Source organism: Argiope bruennichi, chromosome X1, assembly GCF_947563725.1.
Source record: "Argiope bruennichi chromosome X1, qqArgBrue1.1, whole genome shotgun sequence".
Classification (NCBI taxonomy): Eukaryota; Metazoa; Arthropoda; class Arachnida; order Araneae; family Araneidae; genus Argiope; species Argiope bruennichi.
In genome coordinates, this window is record NC_079162.1 from 68,454,266 (window position 1) to 68,459,808 (window position 5,543).

The following is a 5,543-nucleotide window of genomic DNA, read 5'->3' on the forward strand; positions in this document are numbered from 1 at the left end:
TGGTACATTTTAGTTCTCAAAAAGATGCAAATCTGTTGCATTCATTTTAAAATTTTTTACTTTAACAGTTCTCGTTTAACTTAAAATAACCAATGTATTTGTTTTCGGTTTATATTACTCAGGTTGTGAGCTACCATGACAGAAATGACCCCCCAAAAAATATTTCTGGTTGTTTTCTGAGATGCCGGCGATAAGAATTTGGAATCTGTTGCATTCTTTCTGAAACTTTTTACTTTAACAGTTTTCGTTTGACCTGAAGGACCAATGTATTTGTTTTCGGTTTATATTACTCAAATTGTGAACTACCGTGACAAAAATAACCCAAAAAAATGTTTCTGACTGTTTTCTGAGATGTTGACGATAAGAATTTGGAAAGTTCCTCGCTTATTTTCATATTTCGTGCCTCACGAAATGGGTGTGGCGGCTGAAAATAAATTTACAACAACCTACCTTTGCTCAGATGATTTACTACAAATACAAACTCCACATCCTTTGCTCGTTAAACATATTCTAATGAGTTAAAAATCATTGAAAATTCATTAAAATTAGCTATTTATTTGTCAGTTTTCAATGCGTTTTGCTGTAGAGTTTATTTTTAAATGTTTACTCTTAAATTCATATTAAATCTCTATATGGAAATTATGCATGAAGTGCATGACAAAGGTATTAAGCTTAAAAAATGGGAAAATAATAAAAAAAGATGATAGACTGTACGCGAGATTAAATATATTAATTAAAATAAGCTTTTATAAATGTACATTTACGAGTCTACTCTATAGTATATATTTTTATTTTTATTTTTTTTCAACATTTTTTATCTTTTTTCACTAACTTATTTCTACGTAGCACTATTACATGGAGTCAGAAACTAATTTAATTTATTATTAATTTACAATTATGTTCGGAAAATGTTAAAATAGTGCATTGCTATCGAGATTATAAAATAGTCCAAAATCTTAAATCTCTCTCAAAAACGAATAAAAAACAATCAAAAAATTCTCTCTTGACAAACATTACGAAAATTTTAAAATGCATTTTGAATTCAATTATTTTTTTGCCTCAGAAGCGTGAAAGATTTTTTTTTTTTTGTTCAATCGGGAAAATTGTATTATCTCATAGCAGTTAGGTCTTTTAATATTGAACATCAGAATTTAACAAGAGAATAACAGGAATTTTTCAAACGATAATTACAATTAATCAAACTTTACTCAGTACCCAAACAGGGGAATTCGGCACAACATAAAAAATAATTATACATCATAAATATCAACTTCTGCTGATTTATTAAATGAAATATCTTGTTGAAATCCTTGATGTATTTACTAACATATTTTTTTCTTTGACTGCTGAATACCCATAATAAGAGCTGAAGATAATTAATAAAGACTTTAGAAAAAAAGTTGCAATGAGATTTTTTTTTTTTTTTTTTTTTTTTTTTGTTAATTACTTGATATTCTCCCATCATTTCAAAAACTACTCTGATAGTAAAAAAAATCTAGATTGATTAAATTATAAATAAAACCGCGCAATAAATTAGATTATTTTCCCCTTTACGGCCATTTCACATTTTTATACTAGACAATGAGCTGTTATATCCAGAGATAATTATTCTAGTAAAAAGTGCGGTACTTTTTTTTTGCATTAAATATTCTTAACAAAAATTAAGCAAATTAATATTCAAAATATTCTCGGACAGATTTAATTTCAGAGAAGACAAAGCATTTTCTTCCATGGTTGGTTGGCTTTGCGTCCAATGATAATTATTCTCGTAAAAAGAAGGGTATTTTAAAAAGAAAATATGCTCATCAAAAATTTAATAAATTAATATTCAAAACTTTTCTAGAACAGGTTTAATTTCTAAGAAGACAAAGTCTTTTTCTTCCACGGTTGGTTGGATTTTCTTTATTAAGAACCATAATACGCTTGTCGAATAAATTTCACGATTTGTCTATCTTGTACGGGATATTTTCCCACTTAATTTTTTTCCATAAAATTAAAGATAATGCAGAAAAAAGAAATAAATCTTGTCCCTGTTTATGCTTATTAAAACCACACAATTTTCATAAACTTATATCATCATTTGCACCTGCTGAAAAATAATTTACGGTTCGAATAAGAAGTGCATCTGCCCAAAAAAGTGGTTTACTTATTATAAATATAGATCAGGGATATAGAAACGACTCATTTTTATTTATTTAATCTACTGAAAGATGTAAATGATGAAATGATGGGGGGGGACTTTCCTAGTGAATTAAATAAAATAAACTGATGCAAAAGATAAAATGGTAGCACAGGTGACACAGATTAAATGGAATGCAAATTTTAAAACAATGGAAGTGGTCTTCCCGAAACTTTCTTACATACTCTCTAATAAAGATATTGCCCCAGAGTAAAATAGTAACGAAATATTAATTGGCATGAATTTAGCATTTTTACTGAATCTATTGCTTGATTTTTGGCGATTAATCCCTAGCATGTATTAACTGAAAATCTAATTTGTGTTTTAGATGCATTTTTTTCAACCTATAGAAACGAAAATTTGATGCAAAACTACACTTGTAGTCACAAAAGCACACAACAAATTTGATAAATTTAAGACTCCGTTTTGGAGTTATCGCGTTTACATATTTCTGAAAGTTCTGATCGAAAAATGGTCAATCCTTTGCTAGAATTGACTCAATAATTGTTGTTAGCGCCTCTTGTTTTAGTAGTGCCAACTAGGGCAACAATATGATTTTGCTATTCACGCATCACTCATTCGCTTGCATAACCCCTCTTTACAGGTGGACACATTCACACATCTTACAGATAAAACAGCTGAAGAGCAACCATGCCCGAACCGGGGCTTGAACCAAGGACTCACACATCACGAGGAAGACGAGCTACCCCTATGCCAGGACGGCACTCAACATTTAATAAGTGTCTAAGCTATAGATGATGAATTAGTGTACCGAAATTTATTCATCGAGATCTCTTCGTTTTGTAGTTATTATATTAACCCTTTAACTGCACATTTATTTGAAACGACTTTTGTATTTGAAGCGCGTTTAATTTTTTGATCATGTGAGGGCAGTGGCTTTTACGTTAGAATTCATTTATTACTTATTATTCAGAATATATTCTGCTACATGATACTGAGATAACTTAAGCTTATTAGAATTACAAAAAAATAATTCAAACAAATACGGAACGTTTTGATACGTCAAATGTATCCAAAGGGTTAACTTACATTCATTATTGTATTATTGTTATTATATTATAGCCGGGTAGACAGACCTTCTCTGATTAGATTTTGTTTAAAGTCTAACAACAATCTACAAAGTTCTATCCTGTAGAACTTTGAAAGAAGAACTCTATCTTCTATTTAAGTGGTCTAAAGACCGTATGCCAAATTTCATCCGTCCAGTTCAGAACGTTTTTGAGCTATTTTTGTCGCAAATAGATGTTTTCCAAAAAAAGTGTTTGTTTTTTTAAAACTTAGTTAAGTCTAAAATGTGGAGATACGTAAAAATCTCGAATTCGGAATTTTATTCTTTTTCTATACTTCGCATACTAGAAAGTCAAAACCCAACCACGGGAAGAAAAGATAAATTTTTTTTCGATTCTTTATTTTGTGCTGTAAACAAAATTTGAGATGCATAAAATAGAACCTCTTTCATCGCTGGATAAAGGCGTGGTCCAATTCAACAAAAGGAGAAAGAAATTTATTTGCTTTTCATTTTAAAAGCAAATCGAGTGAGAAAATATGTTATTGAAACTCAGCTGGCGTAATCGATAAAAGCTAGTAGATTTCTCCTCCATAAAAGTCAAAGTCATAAAAATATCAGAAATCAAATTCTTACTTATTTTATTGATGACTCATGTTATTCTTTTTATCGAAGAATGGTTGATCAGATTCGGAGTACCAAGTATCGATCTGACACTTTATTTCCTTACATCAACAATGGAAATTCGATAATCGATTTACAATCAAAATGAGTTTTCATCACTTGAACTTACTTGGTTTTGCGACGATTTCAAAAATTACTGTTATTGAGGATTACTAATATTGAATCAATTTGACTAAAGTATACCTCGTTGTTTGCTTATATTTCTGAAATCATAATTCAAATAGAACATGAATGAAAATCAGAATTTTTTTTTATCGAGTGTTGGGATATTATAGAAAATCTATGCAATAAGAGTTTTTTTCTTTCATTGCTTGTATGATGTCAAAAATGATTATTTACCGTGTACTTCTTTGTAATAGATTCATTTTTAATTTATAAATGAGTACAGTAACTATATATATTTTTGCCTTCGTCCGATTATATGTAAGTTCTTTTTTTTTAATAAACTTTTCTTTCTCGCTATATGGAAGGTTCAGATTTATTTTAAAACAATAAAAGAGCATTAACCCTCAATTAAGACCAATTTAAGCCTTTATACAGAAGCGAAGTTTACGAATAAGGCCAAATACTTTTGAGGACTGAATTATTATTTATATCCAACGCTGTAGTATTGTTATTAAAAGCTGCAGCATTAGCAAATAAACACATTGTCTCAAAGAAATCAGTAGATGCAGCCGAAAATAGCAGCAAATTGAGAGAAATGCCCACCTGTACACTTAATCCTCACGTCCATCTATAGGCTGCTTAAGTTTCCATTGAGAAAATTTGCACAATGCGAGGGATTAGGGGCTGCGTAATTGGAAATCCCTCTATAAAGGGCAGTCATTATCGGAAGATTTTATGAAAATTCTAGCATATCCAACAATTATAAACTCGCATTTCTTGTGAGTTATGAATCTGTTTGAAATATTATTTATCTGCTATCAGCCAGTTAAATTAATTTATTTTAAAATTATCTTTAATTAAAAGTTAAGTAAAAATATTTCTCTCTTGTATTTTAAAATGTGCTTATGTATTATTAGTTTTTATTAAATATTTTTTTATTAACTGTTCTTATACATATTATGCCACCTAAATCCCCAAATGCAATATGTTCTAATAATAAAGATGAATTTGTGTGTGTCTGTGCTTGCGCTCTATAGGCCATAACTCTATAACATACTGGTACCAAATTTGGCCCATATATGACTTGGAGAGAGAAAATGTGCAACTTAGAACAATTTTTTAAAAAAATTTTAGTTTGTTAAAAATTAAGCTGAATATTACGCTATAACTTCCAAAATTATTTTTACACTGTTTCAAAATTAAAAAGAAAAATGTCTTTTAAATAATGACAATTTAATAGCCGTGCAAGGTTTTCCTGCATTTTGACAATTTTTTTAAAAAATATTGTTTTGACTCATTTTTAACAATAAAATATATTGTTTCTCTGAAATTCAAACCATTTTCATTGTTTTATCAGATATTAAATTGCGTGATTTTATTCCATTGTTGAAAGTTAAGGATGAAGGATTCCTCTTAATATATGTTTAGTTTAAATGATGAATAAAAAAAAGAGAAATTAGAATACCGCGGAAGTTTAAAGATAGATGAAAAGGTCAATTACATATTTAACACTAGATTTACCATGTGTTGGCATATACCTATTTCTAC